Below are 14,239 nucleotides of genomic sequence, written 5' to 3' on the forward strand. Positions count from 1 at the left end.
TTAAGTTTAAAGCATATTTTCTCCACCCATCTGCGAGCGCATGACTCAATAGTTTTATTTTAGGAATTATTCCCCCCCTCAAATATTTTAGCAATTATTAAAAGTTGAATTTGTATTGGCTGCTATCAGAAAATTTAACTCCAGATACTTTAAAAAAAGAGATAAATAGTTTACTATAGTTTCAGGTTATATTTTCTCTGTTATTTGTCTAATGGAATTAGAAATTGGTGAATGTGAAAAAAATTTTTTTTTGTGTTGTTCCCCCTTAAAGAGCTTCAATATTTAATTTTTTTAAATTTAATTATCCTTCTGTATCTAAAATATTAAGGGATATTTGCTTTTGTTTCTCCTAGCCTTTTTTTCATTTCATTTTATCATTTTTATCTATGAAAAGCTGCATGTTCCAAACTAAACGCCCTCAATTCATATTTCAGCACTAAAATCATCAATAGATTTAGTTTTTGTGCTGAGCAAGAGGCTGCATTTTAAATATGGTTTAAATACCATTATTCATGCAATGTTCTGCATTACTTAACATTTTTTCACTTATTAAATTTAGTGTAAAGTGCAAAGCTATTCAAAAAATGTAAGTACGCCATTAAAAGTATTGTTGGTATTTATCAGATGCTTTACATGAGAATATAACCATTGATTAAATGCTAAATATATTTTCCGTAGCCTTTTCTAACAAAATTATAAACATTTAGTAGTGAGCAATTAATTTCACTGGGCTTTTTTTTATCCTTGTTGCTGAATATCATGGAGCTCATTTATTAAGGTTGGGTACCATGCAAAGGTAGTTTAATAGCTGGGGTTGAACACTAACTACTGCCAATGGCAGAGGGTTCTTAATATAGCTACCATTCAGGACTGTAGTGATGAACTAAGGTAGTTCTGTGTTCCCCTGCTTGGAATGCTGGCAGTAGAACTGTAACTAAATCATCGGGCACAAATAAAGTACATTGTTTTGGGCTTCTGTACCAGCCCAAGGTAGTAACCACAGCCCTAGCAGGGAGTATCTGTGTTTACAAAGCCCCAGTAGGGTTGCCATCTGTCCATATTTCACCCAGACAGCCCGGTATTTGGAAGGGCTGTCAGGGTGAAATCTTTGTATCCAGAATTCCAAATTAGGAAATCCGGACAGGACATTGAAAATAATGACATAGCCATCAGCTGATTGCCACGTCAACAGTCCTGCCCCCAACATCACCAATCTGCTCCTGACATCACCCGTCCTGCCACCAAGCCCACCGCAGCTCTGACGGCATCCGCCCCTGCCCATTTTCCAGCTCCAGAAAAGGTGGCAATCTTATGCCCCAGTAGCCCCAATCTTCTTTTTTACAGATTCACTGCAAATTCTCTGTGCTACCGTCTGTTAGAGACTGGTACACAAGATATATAATATACAGTATATTGTCACAATATAAAACTGAGGTTGGTTAGTAAATTACTAGTAGATTGGCAGCTCAGAAACATGCACAGTTAGCATCAGAATGCAATATTCAGCCCTGTAACATCAGATTATATGATAGGCCAACCTCATTTTCTGTAGATGATTTTTGATGACCCCTAAGCTTAGCTTATTGCAGATGCTTAAAACACACTGGCAATGTGCAGTCACAAACACTCCTAAATAAAACCGAGATGAGAAACTTTGAAGGCCTGCCTTACTACTATAGCGATGCTGATGCTTTAGGCTGGTTCATTAAGTTTAGAATATAAAATATGTCCTTACCTGCCCTATTCATTTTTAGGATTTAGTTCTATTTTTAAAAAGTGAACAGAGAATGATCCATTCATAAATAAAGCCATGTATTCCACTTATATATTATTTTTTATAAAGAGTTATTGCTAATTATAAGGAAGACTAGACAAAAAAATTGTATCCTGTAAGATTAGGTTTAATCACCTTAGAGTTCCATTATTGGATTCGAATTGCAATGTTCTGCGTTTATGGTCATGAAACTCTCAGGGAATTCTGCTATCCTTATATTTTAAAGAGGTTGCTATAACCATTCACTGTATAATGTTTTATAACTTGGTTATATAAATTGCCTGCTTTTAATATCAAATATAATACTGTAGTAATATATGAAGACCTACAGTATGTATATATGAATACACATTTCTAAGTTCCTGCCTACTTCAAAGGATTGTAATTAACCCCCATTTAGGTAGTATATGTCCTGAGTTTTTATGACCCATCCTGTCTTGTAATAAAATGCAAAAATAAGATAGGATACTTTGTTAAATAGGTGGGACACACCCTGAGAAACCATCTGAGGGTCTTTTACATTTCAAAGAGGAACTGTAAAACTTGTCATCAGCCAATCAGCCAACCAGAACTTGTCATCAGCCAACCAGAACCATTCCCCATTTGGGTCAATGGCATAGAAACAGTATAACAATGGAGCTGGTTGTGACTGAGGAGAAGAAGAGGGAAGCAGAGGAAGAGAAGCATTGGAAAGAAGAAGAGGGAGAAAGAAAGGAAGGAAGTATAACCTGTGGGCACATTTTGAAAGATCTCTGAATAAATAGCTGTCTCTGGGATGGATAATCTGAATAAATTGTTTCATCTCTGGGAACAGTGGTTGCATAATTTTACCTGGCTCTGGTAAATTGCAGACTCTACATCTCACAACACTATATAGCACACAACAAATACTACATGAATGGGATCCGTTATTTGGAAACCTATTATCCAAAAAGCTTAGAATTACAGAAAGCCATATCCCCTAGGTTCCATTTTATCCAAATAATCCAAATTTTAAAAAACTATTTTCTTTTTCTTTGTAATAACAAAGCAGAAGGTGAGTTTTTGGTTTGGGAAAGCTTAATGCTAATGTCATACGAACAGTTTCTTTGCCGGCAATTCAACAGTCAGAAAAAGAGCAGATTCAGTCCCATACAGTGCTGTCCAATTTCTGTAGTACAGAGGGCCAGAATTTTCCTGGCCTACATGGTGGAAAGCCGATAATGGAAGCCAGTGTTGACCACTCCCTGTTTTTAAACCACACCCACTTTAAATCACACCCATGTTGCCACAAGACCATGGCCACATTAATGGTGGTAGCATACTAAAAAACCAAATGGTTGGTGTTCGATGAAGGGATATCACTCATATGTGAAAAACTTAAGACATATTAAGACACCCTTAAATACATGCCTCATCCTTCCCTGTGGATAACACAGCACCCCCACCAACACATGATTAAAGGAGAAGGAAACCCCCTAGGCGCAAAACCCCTCCCCCTCCCCTGTGTTGCCCCCCCCTCCCTCCTCCCCCCTGGCCTACCTGTCCCCCTGGGCAAATGCTCCTAACTTGTTACCCCTCTGCGCAGGTCCTGTCTGCGGAGTTCAAAGTTGCCATCTTCTCCCACGCGCGTCTTCTTCCTGCTTTGACCGGGTCTTCTGGCGCATGCACAGTAGGAACAGTTACCGGTACGGATCTACTGCGCATGCGCCGAATGTCACAAAGTTTTCCGATTTCACTTCGTGACATTCGGCGCATGCGCAGTAGATCCGTACCGGTAACTGTTCCTACTGCGCATGCGCCAGAAGACGCCGGTCAAAGCAGGAAGAAGATGGCGACTGTGAACTCCGTGGACAGGACCTGCGCAGAGGGGTGAGTAACAAGTTAGGGGCATTTGCCCAGGGGGACAGGTAGGCCAGGGGGGAGGAGGGAGGGGGGAGGGGTTTTGCGCCCAGGGGTTTCCTTCTCCTTTAAACATCTTAGGGGCCCTAACAATAATTTTCAAATGCTTACAAACCCTCAGAACAAATACCAGGCTTCATTTTCACAGGCAGAGCAGGACAGGCAAGTATGGCACACACAGGGAGCATAGGGCAGGCTGAGTATGGCACACACAGGGAGCATAGGGCATGCAGAGTATGGCACACATAGGGAGCATAGGGCAGGCAGAGTACGACACACACAAGGAGCATAGGGCAGGCAGAGTATGGCACACGCATTGAGCATATGGCAAGCTGAGTATGGCACGCACAAAGGGAGCATAGGGCAGACAGAGTATGGAACACACAGGGAGCATAGGGCAGACAGAGTATGGCACTCACAGGGAGCATAGGGCAGGCAGAGTATAGCTCACACAGGGAGCATAGTGCAGGCAGAGTATAGCACACACAGGGAGCATAGGACAGACAGCGTAAAGCACACACAGGGAGCATGGGGCAGGCAGATTATGGCACATACAGGGACCACAGAGTAGGCAAAGTATGGCACACACGGAACATAGGGAAGGCAGAACAGAGCAGGAGACAGGGAAACCGATCAGGACTACTACATACAGTGACACAATGCTGGTGCCCCTTCAGCAGTTTGTATGAGTGTGAACAGGTGAACAATGTGGGCAGTTTCAGGCTGGGTCTCAGGTTTGAACAGTACAAGGCTTTAGGGGTGTGAACAGTAGAGGTGTTACACGTATGAACAATGCAGGGGGGATTACACGTGTGAACAATACAGGGGATTACAGTCTGAATTTGAGGGGTAAACAATGCAGGGGCCAGTTAATCTCTGTAGTGATACCTTGTACATCTTCAACATGGTAAACAGACAAAACAGGCAGATTTTTCTGTGGGGGGCCCACATAAGGGGTGGGGGTCACCAGTTGGACAACCCTGCCATATTATGTAGCATTGACAAAGTTTTAAGGTGGACTAACAATGCACTCCAGTATGATCAGGCTGAAATCTGTCTTATTCATGGGTTGACTAAAGAGCTACCAACTGATGGGCCCACAGGCCAAATGGTTCAGTACTAAGTAACTAACTAATACTAACTAATTTGCCACGCCACATGGATCGAGTCCATCCTATTTTGAAAACAACATGTATAGCACTAATTATTATTATTACAATTATAGAAAAAGTGCTGTTCATCCACATAACTAGAAATCAGGATAAAATGCAATGAATGTGCCTGATGATAAAACAAGACTGTCAAGTTCAAAACTCCGTGGCACCCAAGATGCTTGTCAAGCAGGCCTAATCCATAATATAATCTATTTAGGCAAGTTTTACAGAATCTGATGCCCGTACACAATCTGACCTAGTTGCTCAAGAGTAAGGACTGGACTCGGCGGTCACCTGGGCACTACCTCAGAGGTATATGCCCTCAGGCCTTGGGCATCATAACATGACATCAGCCACAGAAGACTTTCTTAAATGTAAAAACTGACACAGGGAGGGGGATTGTACTTATGAGACAACATGAGTCAGTTTAGCTGCAGTTTAGGGCCATGCCATATTATAACTAACAAAAATGCTACCACTACTAACAAATATACGGGTAGCAAGTGATCCTGGTGTTAGAGAGTAGACTGTAAGGTTAGAGAATATTGGTCTTCTATTATAATTTGTAATGCAATCAAAGTCAAAGTAAACTTTATTGTCATCTCAGCAGTATACGAAAACACAGCGAGACGAGACGACATGACTCCAGCTAGTACATATCACAAAAAGGCACTTAAAATACACAATAAATATGTAAACATTTGGAATGTGCAATATATTGGCAGAAATTGGATATATACATGTGTAAAAGAATTGTGCAAATAAAGTAACAGTTCACAAAGTTAAGTTCACAGTTCAGGTGTGTCTGGAATGTAGTGGGAGGGCAGGCAGTGAGGAGTCTGATCGCTTGTGGAAAAAAGCTTTCGCGCAGCCTGGTTGTTCAGCCTTTAATGCTGCAAAAGCGTCTGCCGGATGGGAGCAGCGTGAACAGTCAGTGTGAGGGGTGTGTGGAGTCCAGTGCAATGCAGGAGGCCTTTCTTGCACAGCGCTTGTGGAAGATGTCCTGCAGTGATGGAAGAGCTGCTCCAATGATGCTGCCAGCTGCTCCGACAGTCCACTGTAGACTTTTCCGGTCAGCAGAGCTGGCACTACTGTACCAGATGGAGATGCAATTCATCAGGACGCACTGGTCCGTTTCAGCCGTCTTAGGAAGTGAAGACGCTGCTGAGCCTTTTTGGTGATGGAGGCACCAGGTGAGGTCATCAGAGATGTGGCCTCCTAGGAATTTGGTGTTCTTTACTGTCTCTACTGTGGAGCCATTGATGTCGAGTGGTGTGTGTGCAGGGCGAGTTCTCCTGAAGGCAACAATCATGTCTTTTGTTTTATCCACATTCAGTGACAGGTTGAACCTCATCTCTGTACGCCTACTCATCGTTGTGGCTGATGAGCCCCACCACAATTGTGTCATCGGCGAACTTGATGATGTGGTTTGAGCTGTGTCTAGCTATGCAGTCATGTGTCAGCAATGTGTACAACAACGGGCTGAGAACACATCCTTGAAGAGCTCCTGTGCTCAATCTGATGGGGCTGGAAATGTTGTCGCCGATAAGCACAGACTGAGACCTCTCTGACAGAAAGTCCAAGATCCAATTGCACAAAGAGGTGCTCAATCCCAGTTCGCTTAGTTTCCCACACAGCTTTTGAGGGATGATGGTATTGAATGCTGAGCTAAAGTCTATAATCAGCATTCGCACATAACTGTCTTTATTGTCCAGATGAGTTAGTGAGAGGTGGAGTAGAGAAGATATGACATCCTCAGTTGACCTGTTTGGCGGATATACAAATTGTAGTGGGTCCAGTGAGCGGTGGAGGGTGCTCTTGATGTGTGCCATCACAAGTCTCTCGAAGCATTCCATAATGACCGGGGTTAGTGCAACAGGGCGGTAGTCATTCAGGCAGGTTTCTGAAGATTTCTTTGGCACTGGAATGACAGTAGTGGACTTGAAGCATGTGGGGATGATCATCTGGCTTAGCGATGTGTTGAAAATGTCAGTGAAGATGTCAGCCAGCTGATCAGCACAGTCTCTGAGCACACGACCAGGAATGTTGTCTGGTCCGGCAGCCTTTTGTGGTTTGACCTTGGTTAAAGTTCGCCTCACGTTGGCCGTGGGTAGACAGATGACATGGTCGGTGAGAGGAGGTGTGGCTTTCCTCACAGGCTCTTTGTTTAGCACGTCAAACCGTGCGTAGAACTTGTTCAATTCCTCTAGGAGTGTGGCATCTTCATCGCAGGCTTGTACTGTGTGACAGCCTGAATGCCTTGCCATAAGTTGCATGAGTTTTTTTTGTTGTCGAAATGATTTTGAATCTTCAGTGTGTACTCCTGCTTTGCTTGTCGGATGGTTCGAGAAAGGTTGGCCCTGGCTGTTTTAAGAGCAACTCCTGACCGGAAAGTGGCATCTCTCTCTCTTAGCCGTGCACAAACCAGGGTTTTTCGTTGGCTCTCGTGGTGACAGATTTGGAGACGGTAACATCCTCTATGCATTTGTTGATGTAGCAGGTCACAGAGTCTGTGTACTCCTCCAAGTTGATGGAGCCGTTGTGGGTAGCAGCCTCCCTGAACATGTTCCAATCTGTGCAGTCGAAACAGTCCTGAAGTGCTTCCACAGCTCCACTCAGCCAGACTGTGATGGTTTTTCTGGCTGGTTTTGTGTGTTTGAGCAGCAATGTGTATGTGGGTGATAACATCACTGTCCGGTCTCAGGAACCTATGTGGGCGTGCACGAAGGCTCTGTAGGAGTTCTCTCCCCTTGTAGCAAAGTTCACCTGTTGAAAGAATTTGGGAAGCACTAACTTTGCGTGATTGAAATCGCCAGCAACAACGATAAATCCATCTGGGTGTGTTGTTTGAAGCTTGTTGATAGTCTCGTACAGCTCTCCTAGTGACAGGTTAACATTTGAGCTAGGCGGCAAGTACACAGCTACCACTAGTACTGCGGTAAATTCCCTCGGCAGATAGAAAGGCCGACATTTAACAATTAAAAACTCCACTTGTGGTAAGCAGTGGTGAGCCACTTCAGCAGAGTTCGTGCACCAGAGTTTGTTGATATAGATGCACAAACCGCCACCTCGGTTCTTGCCGGACAACGCAGCGTTTCTGTTGGCTCAGTAGCAGGCTAGCTGGATAGCCGAGTCAGCGATGTTTGTGTTTACCCATGTTTCTTTTAAAATAAAGATGCAACAGTCCTTTCTCGCTGGCTTGAATGCTGGAGCCACAGATGATCCATCTTGTTATCCAAGGAGCGAACGTTCGAGAGCAGGATTGATGGTAGCGCTGGTCGGACCGGGTTAGCCTTTAGCCTGGTGCTAATGCCCGTGCACTTTCCTCGCTTTTGTTTACGAGCGCAGCGCTTGCGCCTCAGCCAGCAGCAACTCGCATTCCCGGTCTTTGTTCTGAGCTCCGGTGCCGTTGGCAGGCCCAGACTCCAGCAGATTTGGTGTAGAAGTTGTGCATTTCTTCCCGATTTCAAGCAGAGTGTCTGTCATAGGTAGTACGCATGGTGACTAATAGTAACACAAAAACAAACCGGACAAACATACGGAAAAAAAAAATAGATAAAAACAAACAGTTTTTCTGCTGTATTCAATGGAGCACAGTTAGCCGCTGCCAGTTGTGGTGCCGACAGTCTCCCCCGGGGTGCCCCTCGTCACCAGGCCAGCAGTCTCCCTGCAACTCAGCAGTCTGCCCAGCAGTTCAGGCCCCCAGCTCGGTCCCGGGTACCTCTACAACTCGAGTCCCCAATTTCTGTCGAGGAGGTAGGCCCCATTTTGTTCTCCGGCTCTGTGTGTGCTAGAGAGCCAGTTTTTCCTCCTTTAGGCAGCGGATATCCCTTTTAGGCTGCTGGTGTTGGAGATGTTGGCAGAAGGGGACTTGTAAACACGGATGGGTGCAGATTTTAACAGTGCCCTGGGAGCCCTTGCAGATGTGTCCCCTGGGGAAGGGCCTAGCAAATCACTTTAATGCACAGGGAACATCTCATTTCCATATATTTTTACTGACTGGGCTGCAATGCCTTTCATCCTGGACAAGAAACTCGCCTCTTGATCTTCTTCACTATCATAAATAACTGCCAGCACCTTTAATATTCTCACTGCTCTATCTCCTATGCTGATCACCAGCAACACCAGCAGCCAGCAACACCAGCAGCCAAAAGAATGTTCCATCACATGGAACATTTAACAAGAAATGACTCTATAAGTATGTATAAATAAATATGTTGTGTTAACTAATACAGCATTTGCTGCAAAATTCTTATCTCTCCAGTCCTTAATTCTATAAAATGGTATTCTATAATACAGGACTGGACATGTCTCTCTAGGAAGTAGTGGATTTACCTGTGAATATTACCTTACATTGGCTCAGTCGCTTCTCTCTAACTGTGAGCCCACTGCATGGAGTTCAGAACAGCTGTGGAGGTTTCCCATCTGAAGTCTCACGAGATTTCTGGGAAATCTCATGGTGATGTCATCACACCTTGGAGTCGCCTGTGCCCTGACATGTAGAAATTTGGTACCAATCAGCAGCCCTCCCCAAACAACCACAAGCAGGCAAGCAGTAATTTTGCCACCTTTTAGACCGGTGGAGACCGGACAGGCCGCAGAGTTGCCACCCGGCCGGTATTTTACCGGCCTAGCCGGTAAAACACCTGCCAAGGCCGGGGCCGGTATTACAAATTTACCGGCAATGCAGTTGCCGGTAATTTGTAATACCCTTTAAAAAAAGCCCCTGGCCTGCCTCCAATTTGCACAGAACTTACCTTTTTTCCAGCGCTGTGGACATTTCTGCGATGTTGCTCTGCCCCTTTTGCGGCATGCCACGTAGCTCCGCCCCTTTTTGCATCACGGACCGCCCCCTTTTGGTGTCCGCCCCCCACTGGCCGGTAATATTTTTTAGTAAACGTGGCAACCCTAACAGGCCGTGACATGCGGTACTATGACATGTCAATTTTATTTTATTTGGAGTTTTCTTTAAATTTTTTTTTAGACAAACAGGTTTGGGGAGGCTTAGCCTCCCCATGCCTTAATGAAAATCTGCCCATGCTTGTACTTGATCCATACTAATATACAATTAATCCTTATTGAAGGAAAAACCAGGTTATTGATTTATTTAATGAGGGCATGTCCAAAGTCCGGCTCGGGGGCCAATTGCGGCCCAATTTTAAATTTACACTGGCCCGCAGCCTCTGTTATGAAATTAATAATAATGTGGCCCTCCGGCACAGTGCAATCAGGAATCGCGTAACCGTAATAATTGGGCATATTAGTGAAATGATCTGCCACTATACTGCTGCCTGTGTGCTGAAAGTGTTAACAATAGACACGTAGTAACGCGCCGCTCTCCCATACTTCTTTAGGGCTGAAGGTGTCATATGCCAGTACAGTAAACTAAAAAAGTATGCAAGAGTGGTGCGTCACTATGTGCCAGTATGTGTCTATTGCTAACACCTTCAGCACACAGGCAGCAGTTTAAACCAATTGGCAGATCATTTCACTAATGACTAATGTGCCCAAATATTACGCGCGGAGAGTAAATCCAAACAGACTCCACTTCCTAAACACCGTGTACGCATCCAACTTCAGGAGTGAATGATCCTGATTGCAAGCTAGCTACCTCGGAATGGATGTCAGGCTGAATGGTTGGCCCCCACACATTTTCACCACACCAAATCTGGGCCTTGTTGCAAAAAGTTTGGATACCCCTGATTTAATGTTTACATGATTTTCTAGTGGACTTAAGGTATAATTTCAAATTATAGAAAGATCCGTTATCAAGAAAGCCCCAAGTCCTGAGCATTCTGGATAACAGGTCCCATACCTGTACATGCTAAAATGCTCAAGTAATAAAAATAAAATGGAGCTACTGTGGTGTTATACAAAGGGCCTGTAGGTGTCACTGTGCACAAGAGTTATACTGTGTACATAGTACTTTCTAGACTTTCTTAAAGTATAAGAGTTGAAGTGTAATGACTGCATGAACCTGCTAATAAAGACTGTTATACTCTACTCATCCTCGGATACTGTATTAATAGGAGTTTTTTCAATAATGGCTCATGGTAATACTCTGATTAAACCCAATAGCTCATCGCAATACTTTGATGAAGAACTGTATAAAAATATAACACAAAGAACTGTTCTACTGTTGAACCTAATGTCGTATGTTGAGCCCAATATAGTGTAAAAAGACAGCTTTATGACTTATAATTGTGTATAACAAACCTTTGTATCATAGTATACAAGGCGGCCTTATAATCTATAATTCTGTATAATGAAGTGTTGTACAAGAGAAATCATGGGAAGGAATCAACTCGATGACCTAATACTTGTTCATTATTCTCATATGTATTATGTCTTATGATTTCTGAAGCCCTTATCAGACTCTTCTTTATTATAGATAGGGGCACAATATGCTATTCAGCTACTAGCTTGCTAAGATAAGATCTCTGCTTCGGATGTGCTTGTTGGGAGTCTGGCCAGATCCTGATGAGCGCATGGGAAGCAAGATCTGTTATTAACCAAACCATTATATGAATAATATGAGCTATTGATTAAACTACTATATGAGCTCATTGTTTGCTAAGCCTATATAAACTGGGTTCTACATTCGGTATCAGGCTCCGTAATGGGTCCGACGAAATAATAGCCTCCCCTATGCCTCTCACTGGAACTTAGAGCCTGGGTGGAGACAGGAATAAGCCCAGATGGAGAGTAACAGAGGTGCCGGTAATAGATGTTGGGTAGGCACTTGTAAAAAGTCTAGTCGAGGTAGCCAAACAGGGATAAGCGGAAACGTAGTCAAAGCCAGGCGTAGGTCAGGAACGGAATCAGCGGTACCAGGGGAAATCCAAGAGAAGAGTCAAAAACAGGCCAATAATCAGGAAACCAGTGGATCAGCAATGTGGAATTCAAAACGCTTAGTGTCAGAGGCAAGATCACTTCGCAGTGACTTGCAGGCCTCGGCGTCCTTTTACGCACCGTGCGCATGCGTCAAAAACGTGCGCGCGCGTCAAAAACGTGCGCGCGCGTCAAAACGTGCGCGTCAAAGACGTGCGCGCGCCCGCGAACCTCCGTCCACGCACGCGCGCACAACTCGACGCAACCGCGCCGGTGCGCACACACGCCGCGATCTCTTGCCGGGGCGCAAGCCAGTACCAAGGGACTGACATTGCCCCCCCCCGAGGCGCGGCCTCTGGACGGGCCCAGGCTTAGCAGGATAGCGTTTGTGAAACATTTTAATAAACCGAGGAGAATGAACATTGTTTGCTGGTTCCCAAGACCTCTCTTCAGGAGAATAACCCTTCCAATGTATTAGATATTGTAACTGACCTCTGTGATACCTGGAATCCAAGATTGCACCTACTTCGAATTCTTCAACTCCTTGAATGGTTACTGGTATTGGAGGAGAAGAAGAACGACCAGGAAACGTGTTCTTGACAACCGGTTTGAGAAGAGATATATGAAATACTGGGTGGATCTTGAAAGATGCAGGTAACTTCAGCTTAAAAGCCACATTATTGATTTGTTGCATGATGGGGAACGGACCAAGAAATTTTTGCCCCAACTTCTTGGAAGGACAGTCTAATTTAATATGTTGGGTGGATAACCACACTTGTTCCCCCACTTTAAAACCCGGACTCCCTCTTCTCTTCTTGTCGGCAAAAAATTTATAATTTCTTTGTGACACAGTCATAGCTTGTCGGATCTTTTGAAGGTTACTGGACAAAAATGTAAGTCGGTCTTGAAGTACGGGCAATGTCACCTCTCTAGGAAGGTTAGGTAAAACTTGAGGATGAAAACCATAATTGGCGAAAAAAGGCGTCTCCTTAGTTGATGAGTGCACGGAGTTATTGTAAGAGAATTCGGCAAATGGGAGAAGTTGATACCAATCATCTTGTAGGAAGGAAGTGAAACAACGAAGATATTGTTCAAGGGTTTGATTCGTTCTTTCTGTTTGTCCGTTAGTTTCAGGGTGAAAGGCTGTGGAAAAAAGAAGTTTAATCTTCAGAGACTGGCAGAGTGCTTTCCAGAACTTGGACGTAAATTGTACCCCTCTGTCGGAAACAATCTCATCCGGAACCCCATGTAGTCTGATAACCTCTTTAATAAAGACCTCAGCAGTAGAAGCAGCCGAAGGAGTACCAATCATGGGAATGAAGTGTGCCATCTTGGATAGACGATCGACCACAACAAAGATTGTATTAAAGCCTTGAGAAGGAGGTAATTCCACAATAAAATCCACTGAAAGTGAACCCCAAAACCTGTCAGGGACTGGTAACGGATGAAGAAGCCCCATGGGTCGACAATGAGAAGATTTAAAACGAGCACACGTCTCACAAGAACTGACAAACAGCCTACAGTCCTTACTCATCCTGGGCCAGAAAAAAAGTCTTTTGGCTAAATTAATAGTCTTTTTTGTACCTAAATGTCCAGACAGAGGATGACTATGAACAAACTGAAGAACATCCACACGAAGTGTCTCAGGGACAAAAATTTTATTCTTGAAAAAAAGAAAACCATCCTTTGGTTCCAGATCTGGGGAGATATTAGTGGAAAAAGAAGCTTCTTTAACTCTGGACATAAGTTCAGACTGTAATAAAAGGAAGTTCTGAGGTTGGAGAATGGTATGGATCTGTTCAGGAATTTTATCATCTTCAGAAAATATACGGGAAAGAGCATCGGCTTTACCATTCTTTGCTCCTGGTCTATAGGTAATATGGAAGTTAAAACGGGAGAAGAATAAAGCCCACCTAGCCTGTCGAGGCTTGAGACGTTTAGCTGTACGTAGGTATTCTAAATTCTTATGATCAGAAAAAATTAAAATAGGATGTAAAGCCCCCTCCAACAAATGTCTCCATTCTTCAAATGCAGCTTTAATTGCAAGGAGTTCCCTGTCGGAAACGTCATAGTTCTTTTCTGAATATGAGAGCTTTTTAGAAAAAAAAGCTACAGGAAAAAGAGAACCTTGGGCTCCAAACCTTTGTGAAAGAATGGCGCCGACTGCAACCTCAGAGGCATCAACTTCAAGGACAAACGGCAAAGTTGGATTTGGGTGTTTAAGAATCTGTGCAGAGACGAATAACTCTTTAAGTTTCTGAAATGCAGATTGAGCCTGAGGAGTCCAGACAAAGGGTTTAGAAGAACTGGTCAAATCTGTGATGGGGGCGATGATCTTGGAAAAGTCTTTAATAAACTTCCTGTAGAAATTGGCGAAACCAACAAATCTCTGAACAGCTTTACGATTATCAGGAACTGGCCATTCAAGAATTGTAGAAACCTTCTTCTTATCCATGCATATCCCTTGATCGGAAATGATGAAACCCAAAAATTCGATGGAAGATTTATTAAACTCGCATTTCTCTAGCTTAGCAAAGAGACCATGAGTACGGAGCCTATTGAAAACTCTCTTCATGTGTGTAACATGTTCTTCATAGGA

The 14,239-nt window shown here is 43.7% G+C and overlaps 1 protein-coding gene across 9 annotated transcripts in view; it reads right to left on the reverse strand.

Moving 5' to 3' along the window:
• The window catches only part of ca10.L (carbonic anhydrase X L homeolog), a 267,865-nt gene that overhangs the window by 61,974 nt on the left and 191,652 nt on the right, over positions 1–14,239 (reverse strand). The window lies entirely within an intron of this gene.

The sequence above is a fragment of the Xenopus laevis genome, chromosome 9_10S (genome assembly GCF_017654675.1).
Source record: "Xenopus laevis strain J_2021 chromosome 9_10S, Xenopus_laevis_v10.1, whole genome shotgun sequence".
In the NCBI taxonomy this organism is placed as follows: Eukaryota; Metazoa; Chordata; class Amphibia; order Anura; family Pipidae; genus Xenopus; species Xenopus laevis.